Source organism: Mixophyes fleayi, chromosome 10, assembly GCF_038048845.1.
Source record: "Mixophyes fleayi isolate aMixFle1 chromosome 10, aMixFle1.hap1, whole genome shotgun sequence".
Lineage (NCBI taxonomy): Eukaryota > Metazoa > Chordata > Amphibia > Anura > Limnodynastidae > Mixophyes > Mixophyes fleayi.
The window spans coordinates 54,539,811-54,557,514 of NC_134411.1; the positions used below are offsets into that span (position 1 = coordinate 54,539,811).

The following is a 17,704-nucleotide window of genomic DNA, read 5'->3' on the forward strand; positions in this document are numbered from 1 at the left end:
AAGAGTGCCATGTGATGGGTTTTTATGGCAGGGTAAGTTTATGTTTAAATCACGTTTATACAGGTCTTTCTGCAACTGAAATGTAAAACAAAACAGACATTATATTAAGTTCAGTATTTACTATTGTTTTTACCAATTAGGGAAAACTTTTGATCACTAGCATCAATTTCGTCTCAAAATTGTATTGGTGTGACTGTATATTTGGATCTTTGTGTGGATGAGATCTTTTGAGTTGAGGGCTGCAAGTGATTGGTTTGTACCACATATTGTAGAAATTTTTGGGGTAAGTTCGTATGCAATGGTAGATCACAGGAAAACCTTGGTGCAGTCTTCATATGTTTACATTTTGTCTGCAAACAAATCAACCAAAATTTGAGTAGTGTCTGTTTCAATAATACATTTAGAATGCGTTATGCATATAAATAGTTTTGTGACTTTATTTATATATTACTAACTGTATTTTCTGTACTTAGTTTCTCATGGCATCATTGATTTTTATATAGTTATCTATCTATCTATCTATCTATCTATCTATCTATCTATCTATCTATCTATCTATTATTAAGTAGGCCTGGGCTCAAGAAAACAGGGCTAGGGACTCAGGTCTAGAGGTACATAGGGTGATGCAATAGTAGAAGGAGAAGGAGTATACCAGGAAAGAGGGCCCTGTTCATGAGAGCTCACATTCTAAAAGGAAAGGTTAAGGCAAAAAAGGATGTCACCGATTGGGGGGAGTGGAGGTGATATCTGAAACATGTCTTTTACACTTGAATAAATAAATTAGATTTAAGGGCACGCTTGAAGCCTTTGAGAGTAGAGGCTTATCTTATAGGGAATATGAGAGTGTTCCACAGATTAGGGAGCAACCGGTGCAGAGTCCTGAAGGTGGGAGTGGGAACAGGTAATCGGTGTGGTAGTGAGGTGGTGGTCGTAGGCAGAGCAGAGGTGGCAGGAAGGAGTGTGGGTAGAGATGAGGTTGGGGATGTAGAGGGGGATTGGTTGAGAGCTTTGTAGGTGAGGAGGAGAATTAGGTTACAGTGGTCAAGACATGAGATTACAAGGAAGGGAATAAAAATTTTGGTTGTTTTCACAGTGAGAAAGGGCTGCATCTTATATATATTCCAGAGGTGGAGGTGGCAGGATTTGGAGAGTAACTGAATATTAGGCTTGAAAGAGAGGGAGGAGTCTAAGATGACCCATAGGCCGTGGTCTTGGCGGACAGAGAAGATTGTGGTGTTATCAATAGAAGGAGAGGGGGAGTGAAGGGGTCGTGGATGGGAGGGGGAAGATGATTATTACAGTCTTAGAAATACTGAATTTAAGAAAGTGCTGGGACATCCAAGACAAGATGGCTGAGAGATCACTGCTGAAAGCAGGGATTGGCGTTTACAAAGGTGATGGTGTACAGCAACATTAATTTGAATCATAACTATTCAATTAGCTGCAGCAAAGTCTCCAAGTCTGAAATATAAGTTTTTTTTCAGTACAGAACTTTCAACTCTCTATATCAAACAGGTATATTTTCAGACTGTGTGCTTACCTATTTATATAGAACAGGATGTGAATTTACATGGCATATTGTGGCATGAGCAAAAGGACCAGCATAGAAATCAGGGCTCTCCCAACCATTTCAGTTAACTCCCTTGTAGGTGCAAATAATTTGACATTTGGCACAATGCTCACAAATTTATCTAAATAAGAAAAAGTTAAACTATTTGTCACCTACTATGTAAGCAGTCCCCTTACTGTAAAGAATTATGTGAAATATAAATGAGGTTCAAATGAGTAAAATATTTTTTAATTTTAAATAAAGTGGCTATATGATCAATCAGGAAAAGTCAAACAACCAATCCATCAGCAATGCAAGATATGGTATACTTTCACTGCAAATAGGGGCTCACCTTGATTCTTGAATTTATGTACTGAATGGAACTTTAATCACAGTCATTATTTAACCTCTTAATGAATCATCCCATTCGCATATGAAAATGTTGCAAAAATTGCCTTATTAACTTGAAATACACTAATATGTCCTAAGTAATTGGGGACCATAGTGCAAATTAAATTTAACTATAGTTTTATGATTTTTTTCATAGATTAAAATTAATATGAATTTTCATATCTAGATGGCAAATTAGCTTATTATATTAGCAATGAAAAATTTACTTTGCTAACTTGTATATTTTCCAATTGTATATGAGTAATCTGTTGTCTTTAGTTTACATTTTCCATACATTTTCCATACATGTAAAGACAAATTGAAGTAATTGTACTAAAAGCTATTCTGACCATTTTTGTCACTGCATGGATAAAGTTGCTTTCAGTGCAGAAACACCACATATGAGCAATCATACATAGTAACATAGTTAGGCGGATTAAAAAAGACAACCCCCTGTCAAATTAAAACTTATTAGATCATTAGACAAATATTTATATTAATCTTTGCTATATTTATGCATACTAATTATGGAAATTGTCTTTTTACAAAATGTAGAATCTTAATTTATGTAATCTTTAATTAAAATATAAACCCTCTATTCCCTAGAATAAACTCACAAATTCACCTATGTCCTTCAAATAGAGAGTTGCGGAAAATTGCACTCAATATTCAAAATCTGTTTGCATCATGTACATCATCATCATCATCATCATCCTAAATATAAGCAGCTATTTATATAGCACCACTAATTCCGCAGTGCTGTACAGAGAACACACTCACATCAGTCCCTGCCCTATTGGAGCTTATAGCCTAAATTCCCTAACAAACACAGGCAGAGATAGGCTAAGGTCAATATTTTAATAGCAGCCAATTAACCTACATCACCCCCCTTTCTATCCATCCAATAATTTTATTAGCCTTTTCAGCATCTGCTTAGCACTGAATGCTGCTATTCAGCTTACTGTCAATTAGAACTAAATCCGTTTAATTCTCAGATTTCCCAAATGATATCACATACAGTACCAATGCCTAGACGCATAACCTTACACAAAACTGCATTACCGTTCCTCTTCCCATCTTACCAATTTGTCTAAGTCCTTCTGTGGAGAATCTTTTTCTGTTTTAATATTTCTACATGACTTAAACAGGATACTGTCTGCCCCTATTGTCTTGCAATCACACTAATCACCCACCCAATAATTGACACAACACCAGGCAGTGGAGAAAATATGACCACAGCCTTTTACTTATAATTATTTCCCCTTAAACTTAAGGGCAGGGCATACCTGCAAAAAATTGGCAAAAACTGTGTATTCTAGCCAAAAAAACATAGGCTGTGAACCCCTCCTTGACACAGAAAATATGATCCTGTGATCGAAAAGTTAAGCAGCCGTATTACTCTTCTTATTGGCCACAGACAGGGTTAACACTGTCAGTGGGGTAGAAGGATCAGTCTTGACATGTACTGTCCCACCTTTACCAAGTACAACCAATAAGCCCCTTCCCCTTCACCGCAATACAGAGGGGGGCATGTGTATGTAAATTTGTGATGCTGTACCAGTCGCACGTGGTGCAGTATCCGCACATCACTGACTTGTGTTTTGTATATAGGTGTATTGCACCTGTCTGGTTGCAGACCATTACACTTGTGTAAAGCACATGTGTTATTACCCTTTGCATCTATATTGGGAACCTATTCATATTTACCCTTTATAAACTTATACCTTTATAAACTATTAAACTAATAAAGTCATATTAACCTTTATTAACTAATATTTGTAAAATACCCAGAATAAACCACACAGTGTTAATGCAACAGTTTTATTGCATCAAAAGTACAAAATGTTTTATTGCAGAATATGACAAGTGAAAAAAATAGTATTACACTTTAAAGGTGCTAGTGGTTTGTGGCAGAACAGTTCCAAACAGCATACACATTTCAACAACATTTTTGTCAAGGTTTTTAAATTTTTTTCTTAATCTCGCTTGGGTTTATATTCCCTTTGATTTCTTTACCTACGAAACAAGGAAATATTTGCTCGCCTTGCACACTGCTCGAGATCAGTTTATGTTGTGGTCCCCCTGGCACAATCGCAATAATAGTGGGCTTAGCTTCCATATATTCTGGAAAACAGGCGCCATTTTGGTTATTATAACGGTACAGGTATGTGCCCAAAGCATTTTGTTGTCTACACATGTTCACTGAAATACCTTTGTGTCTAACTTCTTTCATATCTTCAACATCACCATCCCCCACCTTAACTTTTTCAAAAATTTTTGGTCTTTACAGCACCAGCACTATCTCTGACTGTCTCCTTCTCCATAGCTGCATCCCCCACTGACACCTTACTACAGTGAAAGCTCTGCCCCTTTATGCTAGTGTCTTTGGTATATCGTTACATACCCCACAAATTTTGCTTTAGAGTGTTCAAAATTAAAATCATTGCTCACGACAACATGGCTGTAAAAAGTCGCTAACGGGGCGGCCACTCTTCCCTTTATCGTCTAAAACAAGGCTAGTGTATATGCAGTCCCTGGCCCGAGCGATCGGACCATCGATCGCATGTAAAATCGATCGGCATAAAAAGTTGGTGGAAAATTCTGTAGTGTGTACCCAGCTTTAGGATTGTATTCATGCTGCACATACAGATATCCTAATATTGTCATCCAGATTAGAGGCACAGAAAACAATTTGTTTGTTCCTTCTTTGATTGCAAGCAATCCAGGGCCTGAAGCTCCTAAGAAGTTCAAAACTATTATACTGCAATGTCCTGCTTAATGGTTGGGTTTGGAGGAGGTTCTTTTTGCTGTAATACTGTGTGGGTGTTATTGATATTTTTAAATAGAAGGGGTTTCCATCTATTTTCCTTTCATACAAACCACATTTGTTTAGTGTGTTTATTATGTTGAACTGATGGCATTATGAAATAAATACTTGCTGTTCTTGGCTGTTAGCTTATGGCAATTTTCCCTCTAATTTGTTTAACCACATGAGCAGTATTTTTTCCAGTGAGCAAAAATGTCATTGATTATTGGTATGCACATTTTCAAAGTATTTTTTTTTATTTATTGTGTGCCTATAATTTTTATTTTCACCCTTTCAAAGGACCCATACATGTTCAGGGCAACCTAACATTGCATGAGATCCCTAAATAGCATATGACAGCTCTTCTCCTACAGAGCCAATTATCACTTTTCCTCTACACAGAAAATGACTGCATTCTCTTGTGCAGGAAATGGCCGTCATCATCATCACACAATGAAAACGTTCACCATTATTATACATAGCAACCAGCCACCATCATCATGTGCAGCAATTTTTGCTCTCTGCTTATGATGATGGTGGATGGTTAGATGGATACGACTATTGGTGGAGCTAGGCACATCCAAAAAAAAATTATAGATAGAATTAATTCCACCAGTTAATAATAAAGGCTTTAATAATAAAACAGTAAAAAAAATAAAAAAATGTTTTATTTTATTTTATTTTTTGTACCATGAAATACATTTATTAGGATGTTAATGTTTACTGAACATAAATTTTTTTTTTACAGTTGCTTCTGTTTGCAATCACATGTTAATATGCATACGAGACTGTCATCACTAGTACTCAGGACTCAGACTAGCCCTGTAACTGTAGCAAGAGATACGGCACAAAAACAAGTAACTTTAATGTGCCTAGAGCTTGATTCCCACGTGGCTGCATGCGCCTCAGTTTGGCGCGCCTTTATTGTAAATTGACTACGGCCAAATGCCCTTTCTCTGCCCTGTTTACTTACAGAAATCCTAAGCTGTAGTATGTGTTCTCTGCTGTTTTTACAGCCGTATGGTCCGGTTCTGGGCATGTGCGGAGTGATGTTGCTTACAATGCTCTCAAAATCAGCAGATACTTGATGGAGCTGTTATCTATCAATTAAGCCACAAATTATTTTGTTTGGGAAGATTTAATAAACCTATAAACAAGCACCGCATGTCCTCCTTTCATATGTGATTGATGTAGTGTCTACAGACTTGTTTTAATAAGAATGCAACACCAAGTAATATGTCAAATGACAATTAAAGCATGTTATTGACAGTAAGGAAGTCAAAAGCTATTTAATTTTCCCTGCACATAGCATGTCAAGGACGTAGCAGTTAAATAACTTCATCTGACTGAAGTGGTTCAGTCATTTTGATGAAACCACATGACAATGATTGAGGTAGGAACATGTTAAACAGAAGCATTAATTATTCATTATAATTATTATACACAAAAGATGAAATTAAATGAAAAGTAAAAGTTAATATAACTCTAAGAGTTTGGCATGCTTTCATTCAGTGCTGTCTTTATGAATTGGGAAGAAATACACAGTATATCTTTCAGATAAATTAGTAAAGAAGACCAGTCAAGTACATGGTTTAGAATTGCTCCTCTCAGTGACTACCATGCAATAATAAGTAAGGGTGTGCACCGGCCACTTTTGGGGTTTTGGGTTCTGATTAGCTTGAGGTTTTGGGTTCTGATTTGTTTTGCCAAAACACCCCACGAAAGGTTTTGGTTCTGATTTTGGATTTTGGGTTCTGATTTTTTTTAAAAAAAGCATGAAAAGTGCTAAAATCCATATTTCGTTTTTTTTTTCACTACTACACTATTATTAACCTCAATAACATTCATTTCCACTAATTTCTAGTCTATTGTGAACACCTCACACCTCACAATGGTGTTTTTAGTCCAAAAGGTTGTACCGAGGTAGCTGGATGTCTAAGCTAAGCGACACAAGTGGGCGGCACAAACACGTGGCCCATCGTAGGTCGCTGTGTAGGCTTGAATGGCTTTTTTGCTGCTCCTCCATCTTCTGCAGCATATAGAGGGTGTAGTTCAAGCACATCACTACCTCTTGTTTTAGTTGATGGCAGTGCAGGTTCATGCTTTTTTGATGTAGCAGGAACAGTGAACGTAGTTTAATATCTGATACTAATATTTCTGCACTGCAGGAACAGTGAACATAGTTTAATATCTGATACTAATATTTCTGCACTGCAGGAACAGTGAACATAGTTTAATATCTGATACTAATATTTCTGCACTGCAGGAACAGTGAACGTACTTTAATATCTGATACTAATATTTCTGGACTGCCTATTGAAGTGGAATCTCGACGGGATTTGGTACCGGGGACACAATACCTCCATCAACCGTCTAAATTCCACTGCACAGTAGGCGGACACCGGATGCACGTCTAACACCAACATAGCTGTTACGGCCGCAGTTATCCGCTTTGCCATAGGATGACTATATAGGAGTGGCACTGCAGTGGCAGACAGGATGGCAGTTTGAAAAACTAGGCCCCAAAGAGCACATAATGCCAAAAAAAGAGTTGCAAGATGGAATTGTCCTTGGGCCCTCCCACCCACCCTTATGTTGTTGAAATAGGACATGCACACTTTAACAAACCAATCATTTCAGCGACAGGGCCTACAAAACTGTGGCTGAAATGATTGGTTTGTTTGTGCCCCCACACAAAAAAAGCTATTCATCTCTCCCTGTACAAACAAAACTGGCTCTACTGAGGCAAGATGTCGTCCTCATCCTCATCCTCTGATTCCTGGCCCCCTTCAGTGTGTACTTCCTCAGCCTCACACATTATCAATTCGTCCCCGCTGGACTCCACAACCACAGGTCCCTCTGTAGTCTCTGGAGGCCAGTGCTGTTCTTGATTGAGGAATTGATAATTCATTTTTATGAACATCATTTTTTCAACGTTTTGCGGAAGCAACCTCCTTCACCGCTCACTGACCAGGTTCCCCGCTGCACTAAAAACTCTTTCCGAGTGCACACTGGAGGGGGGACAACTCAGGTAAAATATAGCCAGTTTGTACAGGGGCTTCCAAACTGCCTTTTTTTCCTGCCAGTAAAAATAAGGACTGTCTGACATGTCTACTTGGATGGTGTCAGCAAAGTAATCCTCCACCATTTTTTTAATTGTGACAGCATCCAATGCAGCGACAGTAGACATGTCTGCAATGGTTGGCAGGTTCTTCAGTCCGGACCAGATGTTTTCAGCATCCCCGCCAGCGGGTCTTTTAGGAAAACTGAGCTTTTTCCTCGCAGCCACAGGTGTTGAAGAAAATGAAGGAGGAGCTGTTGGCATGTCACGGTCCTCTTCAGAGGACAATCTCCTGACCAGCAGGTCTTTGCACCGCTGTAGACTTGTGTCCGCCGGAAACATAGACAAAACATACGCTTTAAACCGAGGATCCAGCACGGTGGCCAGAATGTATTCCTTTGGCTTTAAAAGAGTGACCACCCTCGGATCCTGGCAAAGCGTACGAAGGGCTTCATCCACAAGAGCTACATGCTTTGTTGAATCGCAATGGTTTACCAGCTCCTCCCTCACTTTCTCCAGCTGCTTCTGTAACAGCCTGATCAGGGGAATCACCTGACTCAAGCTGGCAGTGTCGGAACTGACTTCTCGTGTGGCAAGTTCAAACGGCTGGAGAACCTTGCACAACACAGAAATCAGTCACCAATGCGCTTGACTAAGGCGCATCCCCACTCCTTTTCCTATGTCGTAGGTGGCTGTGTAGGCTTGAATGGCCTTTTGCTGCTCCTCCATCCTCTGCAGCATATAGAGGGTGGAGTTCCAGCGCTTCACAACCTTTTGTTTGAGGTGATGGCAGGGCAGGTTCAGCCTTTTTTGATGTTGCTCGAGTCTGCAGTAGGCACTGGCAGAATGCCGAAAGTGTCCAGCAATTTTGCGGGCCACAGCAAGCATCTCCTGCACACCCCTGTCACTCTTCAGGTAATGCTGCACCACCAAATTAACGGTGTGGGCAAAACATGGGACGTGCTGAAAATTGCCCATATGTAATTCCCGCACAATGTTACTGGCGTTGTCTGACACCACAAATCCCCAGGAGAGTCTAAGTGGGGTAAGCCACTGCGAGATTATTTCCCTCAGTTTCTCTAAGAGGTTGTCAGCGTTGTGCCTCTTATTAAAACCGGTGATACACAACGTTGCCTGCCTTGGAACGAGGAGCCGTTGTGGAGATGCTACTACTGATGCAGCTGCTGCTGTTGCTGCGGAAGGCAATGCATCTACCCAGTGGGCTGTCACAGTCATATAGTACTTTGTTTGCCCTGATCCACTTGTCCACATCTCCGTGGTTAAGTGGACAGTGAGTACCACCGCATTTTTCAGAGCACTGAGGACACTTTTTCATACTTCTCTGTACATCCCGGGTATCGCCTGCCTAGTGAAGTGGAATCTAGACGGGATTTGGTACCGGGGACACAATACCTCCATCAACCGTCTAAATCCCACTCCACTGATGGCGGACACCGGGCGCACTTCTAACACCAACATAGCTGTTACAGCCGCAGTTATCCGCTTTGCAATAGGGTGACTACTGTCGTACTTTGTGCTCATGGCAAACGACTGTTGGATGGTAAACTGTTTGGTGAAAGACGTAGCGTTCTTGCGACTTCCCCTCTGGGAAGATGACCGACTACCAGCAGCAACAGCAGCAGCGGCAGTAGTAGGCGTACCGCTGCAGGATTCCTCGGATGAATCCCAGATTGAAGAGGTCTGGCTGGTGACATGGCCTGCACGACTAAATCTGATGGAGATCGTGGAGGAAGTTTAAGAGGAGGGTGTTGGTGGTGTGTATCCAACAGGACCAAGGGATTTAGGTGTCCCTGGACTGCTGACGGTTCTAACCACAGGTCCTGAACTAAACACTGAATTATGAAGTTTCTTCAGTTGACGTATAAGGGAGGATGTCCCTAGGTGGCCAAGATCCTTACTCCTGCTTATTTGAGCTTTACATAAGCTACATATGGCCATACATTTGTTGTCCGGATTGGGATAAAAATAACTCCAGACCGAAGAGGTGGATTTTTTGGTCTTCTGACCAGGCATGACGATGGGCTTTTTCATCCCATGGACAACAAATGTTCCCACCTGGTGCCTCATTTAAGATAACCACATCAGCATCCTCCTCGTCAAGTTCCGCTTCAGTGCCAGCTACATCAATATCCTCCTCCCGGTGTACAACATTGACACCTTCATTAGCCAAATCTGTAACTGGACTGTGGGTGATCCTTCTAGCATATGCAGAGGGCATGCTGCAAATGGTGGAAGGAGCCACCTCTTCCCGTACAGTGATGGGAAGGTCAGGCTTCGCAACCACCAACACCGTTGGTCTCGCCTTGGGGATTTGTGATGCCATCTCTTTAGAAGGCAGAGTTATTTGCTGTGTTGTTGATGACAGCTTAAGTCTCTTAAATTTTTTAGAGGGGTGGGGAGGAGGAGGGCTTATATCCTTGGGTGAAGCTGAACCACTAGTCATGAACACGGGCCAGGGCCTAAGCCGTTCCTTGCCACTCCGTGTCGTAAATGGCATATTGGCAAGTTTACGTTTCTCCTCAGATGATTTAAATTTTCTTTTTTTACTAATTGTAGTGAACTTTGGCTTTTTGGATTTTACATGCCCTCTACTAGGAGATTGGGCATCGCCCTTGGCAGACGACGTTGATGGCATTTCATTGTCTATGTCATGACTAGTGGAAGCAGCTTCAGCATTAGGAGGACGTGGGTCTTGATCTTTCCCTACTTTATCCTCCAAATTTTTGTACTCCATTATATGCAGCACAAGAGAGTGTACCCCTAAACCACACACACACTTTGGGACTGCGGAAACAGTGAACGTAGTAATATAGATTGTAGTACCTATTTTTTGGGACTGCAGAAACAGTGAACGTAGTAATATAGATTGCAGTACCTATTTTTTGGGACTGCAGAAACAGTGAACGTAGTAATTTAGATTGCAGTACCTAATGTTTGGGACTGCAGAAACAGTGAACGTAGGTAAATTTAGCAGCACTAATATTTCTGGACTGCAAGAACAGTGAACGTAGGTAAATTTAGCAGTACTAATATTTCTGGACTGCAAGAACAGTGAACGTAGGTAAATTTAGCAGTACTAATATTTTTGGACTGCAAGAACAGTGAACGTAGGTAAATTTAGCAGTACTAATATTTCTGGACTGCAAGAACAGTGAACGTAGGTAAATTTAGCAGTACTAATATTTCTAGACTGCAAGAACAGTGAACGTAGGTAAATTTAGCAGTACTAATATTTCTGGACTGCAAGAACAGTGAACATAGGTAAATTTAGCAGTACTAATATTTCTGGACTGCAAGAACAGTGAACGTAGGTAAATTTAGCAGTACTAATATTTCTGGACTGCAAGAACAGTGAACGTAGGTAAGTTTAGCAGTACTAATATTTCTGGACTGCAAGAACAGTGAACGTAGGTAAATTTAGCAGTACTAATATTTCTGGACTGCAAGAACAGTGAACGTAGGTAAATTTAGCAGTACTAATATTTCTGGACTGCAAGAACAGTGAACGTAGGTATTGCAGTACTAATATTTCTGGGCTGCAAGAATATATTGCTCTAGAATTTTTTTTGTAATTATTTTTTTATCATTTTTTTTTTTTTTTTTAATTTTTTTTAAGATTTGATAATAATTATAAAATTACTATGGACTTATCAGAACAAAGCACAGGACAAAAGCACCACTGGACTCAGCAGGACAGACACTGGCCAAAGCACCATTGGACTCAGCAGGACAGAGCACAGGACAAAAGCACCACTGGACTCAGCAGGACAAAGCACTGGCCAAAGCACCACTGGACTCAGCAGGACAGAGCACAGGACAAAAGAATAAAGCACCACTGGACTGATCACACAGGAGCAGGAGCACCACTACCCTACAACCTTCCTGTACCCTGATCACAGCCCAAATGAAAATGGCGGCCGCTAGCGGGGAATTTATGCAATCCAAGTCTCGCGAGATCCGACGCGAGACTTGGACGTCAGAGCCTCACTTTCATTGTTTTTTGGCACCGGAAATACCCGAACAGTGCTCGGATCCCGTCAGATCCACACTGTTCGGGTGGGCTCGGATTAGCGGAATCTGAGCCCGCTCATCCTTAATAATAAGTAGGCTAATCGTAAGTACCTAAATAGTTTCTCAGCACCATCCCATTCCCCAGTATCAGTGCTGTGTAGTGCTTATCTTGAATATGTAGAGCTGGACACATGAATATTCATGAAATTCCCAACATTTGGGTCATCATATTCTTTGGTGAAATCTTGGGGTAAATGTATCATAGTGCGGGTTGTACAAGTCGCCGGAAATCGGCGAGATGACAGCTTAAATTTAAAGCAGCGCTGCCTCTTAAAGGGAAGTTTCCCTAGATTCATTTCAATAATGCCACTCTGATTACGATTTAATAGTTTTTAGCCCCGGCCTTACCCATATCATGTCAAGATATTTATTTAATGGTCTACAGTCTTCTGCACATAAGTTGAATGAAAGCAACTCGATCACAACAAATTTCCATAATTCTGAACAAGCTTTTTAGTAAGAAAGCTTTGTCACAATGTAGAATTACTGATTGCACAACTCCAGCAAACACATACAATTATTGTTTTGTTTTTTGTAGGATAGTGATATAAAAGTGGTCTTGGAGGTTAGCAGCTTTGCAAAGGACCATACTACTTAAATATGAAGAAAACATTTGGGTACATTTAGTACTAAAGAGTCTAAGCATTTAGGTACTTAGCAATTAAGGAAGAGACAAGATTTCCAGGAGATTAGAGATATATATGTCACAAAATGGAAACTAGCAAAACAAGATAGGTCAAAATGTTGCTTTCTAAGAATCAGTTTAATGTGCTGCTTTTAATAAAACTGGAATAAAACTGTGAAAGAAAACAGCAATGTCTTGAATGTGTAGGTTTATATAGGGGTCAGAGTTGGAGAAAGAGGCATGAATTGATTTGAAAACAAGAGATCAAGATCAAAGTTGATAAGGAAAAGGAAACTTTCTGGCAATGTCATCAGAGGAAATAATTTTAGACAGTTGAACAGAAATAAGTTGGATTAATTTCTGTACACAATGTGACATGTATAGTCTGTTTAGTGATCAAGACTAATCAAGCTCATACTTGCCAACTTTTCCTCATTGGCTTCAGGGAGATCCCGGGGTGAGGTGGTCGCGTGGGGGCTTGACGAATTGCATCATTTTGGCCCCACCCCCTAAATGATTGTCACAATTTTGTCCAATTACATCAGGGGGCATCATTAAGCTCCACCCCCAACATATCTATTGCGGGGGCGAGAACCGGGAGGTTGCCCTGCTCTCCCGCGAGCCCGGGAGGGCTCCCAGAAATGCGAGAGTCTCCCGGACATTCTGGGAGAGTAGGCAACTATGCGTTAAAGAAAAGCAGCTAATGAATCTCTAGAAGCTGAAGTGTCTTTTACATTTCTGTCTCCATTACTGTAGTCATGTTGTCTTACCTGTTAGTCTTTGATTAAAACTTGGTCTCCATGAAAATGGCCACCTCCGTAGGCATCAATACATGAACATAGGACACAATTTCTGAACAGTGTCATCATGACACAGATGGTGAAGCCAACCACGTCTTGTACTGGCTCAGCATCAGGGAGAATGCCAGACACTTCAGGGAGTGAGGGAGATCACCCCTCTTTCAGGGAGCCTCCCTGACATTCAGGGAGAGTTGTCAAGTATGATCAAGCTCTAAACCAGGAAGATCCAGAGACAGGTCAGTGTAATAGATGACATTAGCTAAGCAAAGATGATCAATGTACATAGGGCCTGATTTTGAATTAGGAGCAAAGCACATAAAAGGAGTAACTTTGCACCTTGGCAAAACCATCTTGCATTAGAGGGGGAGGTAAATTTAAAAAGTAGGAACAGATTTATAGTTGGAACACGGCATGTCATAGATCAACTTTAATTTCAGTGTAAAAATGTAAAAAGTATTTGTGTGCAACATGAAAAAACAACCAGTATTTCCCTTGTGTGCAAAAAAATAAGTCAATTTGTTCCCCTTGCATTGCAACATGGTTTGTCCAGGTGCTAAGTTGCCCCTTTTCTTTTCTTCTAACTCAAAATCAGACTCTTAGGGGGGTATTCAATTGTTGCTCCGGGTGCCGCCGGAACGAGCGCGTTAAAACTATTACCGTTTATACGGTAATTACTCGCTCAATTTCAGCTCGCAGCTCCCTGAGCAGCGAGCTGAAATTGAGCGAGTAAATTACCGTATGAACGGTAATTACGCGCAATATTACCGTATAAACGGTAATAGTTTTAACGCTCTCGTTCCGGCGGCGCCCGGAGCAACAATTGAATACGCCCCATATATGTTCAACACAACAACAGTGGAAATCTGCGGACAATACAGCACATTGTATTATGTGGAAACATTTATCTATCTCACACGTAACGAGTAACACGAACACATTGTGCTTTTTGAAAGTGCCAACATTAAATATCTTTATGTAAAAAGGGTACTTCAGAGCCTTCCTGACTATCAATGTAATACCCTCTTTTATAAACTTTTTCATTAAATACTATTTCTTAAAATATTGCTCAATTCATTTAGGTTCATGTGTTTAGAAAAAATCATGAGATTGAGGAGATTTCAGGACTGTCCTTTTTAAATATTTTACTATTGTATATTTTAATGTTTTTGTTTCATTGGTGGAATGGTGCCTATAAATGCGATTTTCACTTATGAACTGTACCTGCAAAAGGCATCTTATTGAAAGTTTAGGCCTGGTTTCTACTATAAGATATATAAAAAACAGAAAAATATATAACAAGTCTCTGAATCTGCTTGCAAACAAAAGAAACACCCATAAATGTACCCTCTCCACCTCATAAAATCATTTAATTATCTCATCCCGCAAAATAATATCTTGATTTGCATGTGGACTTCAATTAAATTTCAAAACTGTATTTAGCTATGTATTATCCAGATCCACAAAGCTCCTACAACCAGAACATGAAAAGTATTGTACCCCCTGTATGCCGACCTTTCTTAGCAAACAGCACTTGTGCTTCAGGGCTACAATTACCTTTAGTGCATCTAAATTAGCTGCTGCTAAAAATTGCGTGTTTGAGTAGAAGTACCTTAAAACATTAAATAAAATTGTGGTATTCTTCTATTAGGGAACAGCATACAATATAGATTTCAACTTCTATGTGGCCATAATTGGTAAATGTATAATATATTAAGCAGATGCTGTATATAATCCTTACTCAGGTTCAATAGCTTTAACTATATGCTGTCCATATAATTAATGGCTTTTGGCTCCAGCAGCCAACAAGCACAAACTTAAACAAGTAATCTAATCAGCACTAGCATAATAATGTTAAAGGGTAATTTAACACTAAAAGCAGAGCTAAACAATACAGCTCTCCCAAACATGACTAAAACCAGAGCTAAACAATACAGAGCAGTTGGGTAATAACAGCTTTTCCTCACTCTTTCTATAAATAGTTTGCAGACCTACTGCAGCAAATGGCTATGAGCAGAGGAGTCAAGCAAAATCACTTCACTATAATAACTATAAAAATAGATATACAACATATTGTTCAATATCTGCTGATGTTAGATGAGCACAGGCAGGGGCGTAGGAACGAAAATTTTCATGGAGGGGTAAAAGGCTAAGGACTACTAGAGGGCCTGGAGCCCCTTTTTCCCCGCATTTGGTATCTCGTTTTACGACCGTTGTAACAGCGACTGTAGATATCCAAAGACTCCCAATCCTATGTTAATTTTTTTCAGTGTTTCTGGGGTTAGCCAACCCTTATTGAGTTCTTTGCGGAACATAGTACGCATATACTTCATTTTCCCTCTGACACAATCTGCAGTTGCCTCTGGATAATGAGGAAGGCTGACCCTGATCATTTCCTCATAAGCCTTCATCCTCTTCTGCCTGCTGGAGTAGTCTTTGGACTAATTTTACCACAAGCAGAGATGTTATTTGTAGGCCTCAAAAAAATCCTTCATGTCTTCTACATTCTTCTCAGATGCCATGAAGAAATTTCAAAGTGAAAAGTCAGATGTAATAAAGTACTTCTCTTGCTATAGTAGCAATGAAATGATATGCTCCACTTTGCAGCTAGAACTACCATGATTGGTCAATATCAATTGTTAATGCCCAATGCGCGAGAATATTCTTCATTAACATAGAGGATCCAGACTGTCACCAGTGGAATGTGACAAGATGAAGGAGTGGAAGAGGAAGGAGAAGAAGGGAGGCTATCGGATGATGTGAAAATATTTAAACTAATTACTCAGAGGAAGATGGAGATGATGTCAGAATTCTGGACCAACATGACATGATCGCTCAAAATAAATGACAGAAAAATACATTACAGACAGGAAATTATAAAGCAAAGATTGATTAATGTGTAAAGAAATGAACTGAGGAAAACAAAGAAGCAAGGTCCAGATACAGAAGTAATGGTCAGATTTGAAGAACAAGCAAAGTTAAAGAAAATACGAACAAACAGTAAACAAATGAGTATTAAAACTTGGTAAGAACTTGTTAACGATGTAATCGCCAATGCCAATAATGATTAGTACCAAACAGTGTCATTTATTAATTGAAAGTAAAATACACAATTAACTATCTATATCAACACAGAAAAACATACAGTAAGTGAAGGAGCCATAGCCAATGTGGAAATAAAAGAGTAAATCAAAGACATTGGCAATGTGGAAATACAAGAAGAACCTAAAGAAGGTAAATAACAATCATAAACAAATAAAATGTAATTTTGTGTACCCTGTGCCTATATGGAATATATAACATATATGTCTTTACAGTTGCCATGGACCATCACAACAGCATACCTGAACAAACCCAGGAGGGACATCAGCACAAAGTCATTTCAAGCAAATGGTAGTAGTCCAGGAGAATGTTAAAAAAAAAATATGTTGTGTCCCATTTAAAAATTACATTTAACTACATTTTGATTATGTTCTTCAAATAGATACCATCGTCATCTCAGACAACAGTTCAAAAAGTACTCAGACGTCTGGTGATGCAACAGGTTGAAATGATGTCAAAGCTGCAAGAATATCTCAATGCACTGAGGGGAAACATTATTGATGGGGGAAAAAAATCATACATATTTAAGGAATAGAGAGAGGACCACAGTAGAGAATATATATTGTACCCTTTGGACAGCATGTGTACATGAAATGGTCCAATATGTATGCCTTTTTTAAAATGATTATATTGAGATGGCAAATTAATATATCTAAAAGTTGTATAGCGTTGATTATTGAGATCTTTACTGTGAACAGTTCTGTCGAAGTCAGCAAATTGGATAAAGTCATTTCAATTAAAATCGAGCAAACTTGGTTGTCTTTGTCTGAAAAGATGCGTACGGTACGCTACGGCGTAAAAGGGCACGCTACAACGTAAAAGGGCGAACGCAGCCACAACACGTGGCACCCACAGTATTTAGTCTTTTTACATACATTCGCACAAACACATTCACTTGTAAAATAGTACACATTAATGGTAGTTGCAACACATAGTCATTTATGTCGAAATATAGTAGTATTTATGTTTTATATTAAAGTTATATGCATATTAGTGAAATATATGAAACAGGTTGAAGGAATCATATCATGTGTGGTATCATAATAAACCTCTTAACATTTGCTACTGTTCGGTTCACTCTGCGAAGGAATCGCAGAGTGCATACGCAAGTTATGAATGATAGGGAATTATGAACTACTTAAGACTAAGGAATCTTGGCGGGAAGAGCAGAGCATACCCCCTGGAGAGATGACCCTCTCCTTTGGATTCTTTAGGATGAACTAGCCAATGATTGACAACCCCTTGGACCTTCCTGAAACCTGGACCAATAGAAGCAAGCTAT

The 17,704-nt window shown here is 39.6% G+C and overlaps 1 protein-coding gene across 19 annotated transcripts in view; it reads left to right on the forward strand.

The window, feature by feature from the left end:
* The window catches only part of NRXN2 (neurexin 2), a 725,960-nt gene that overhangs the window by 571,141 nt on the left and 137,115 nt on the right, over window positions 1-17,704 (forward strand). The window lies entirely within an intron of this gene.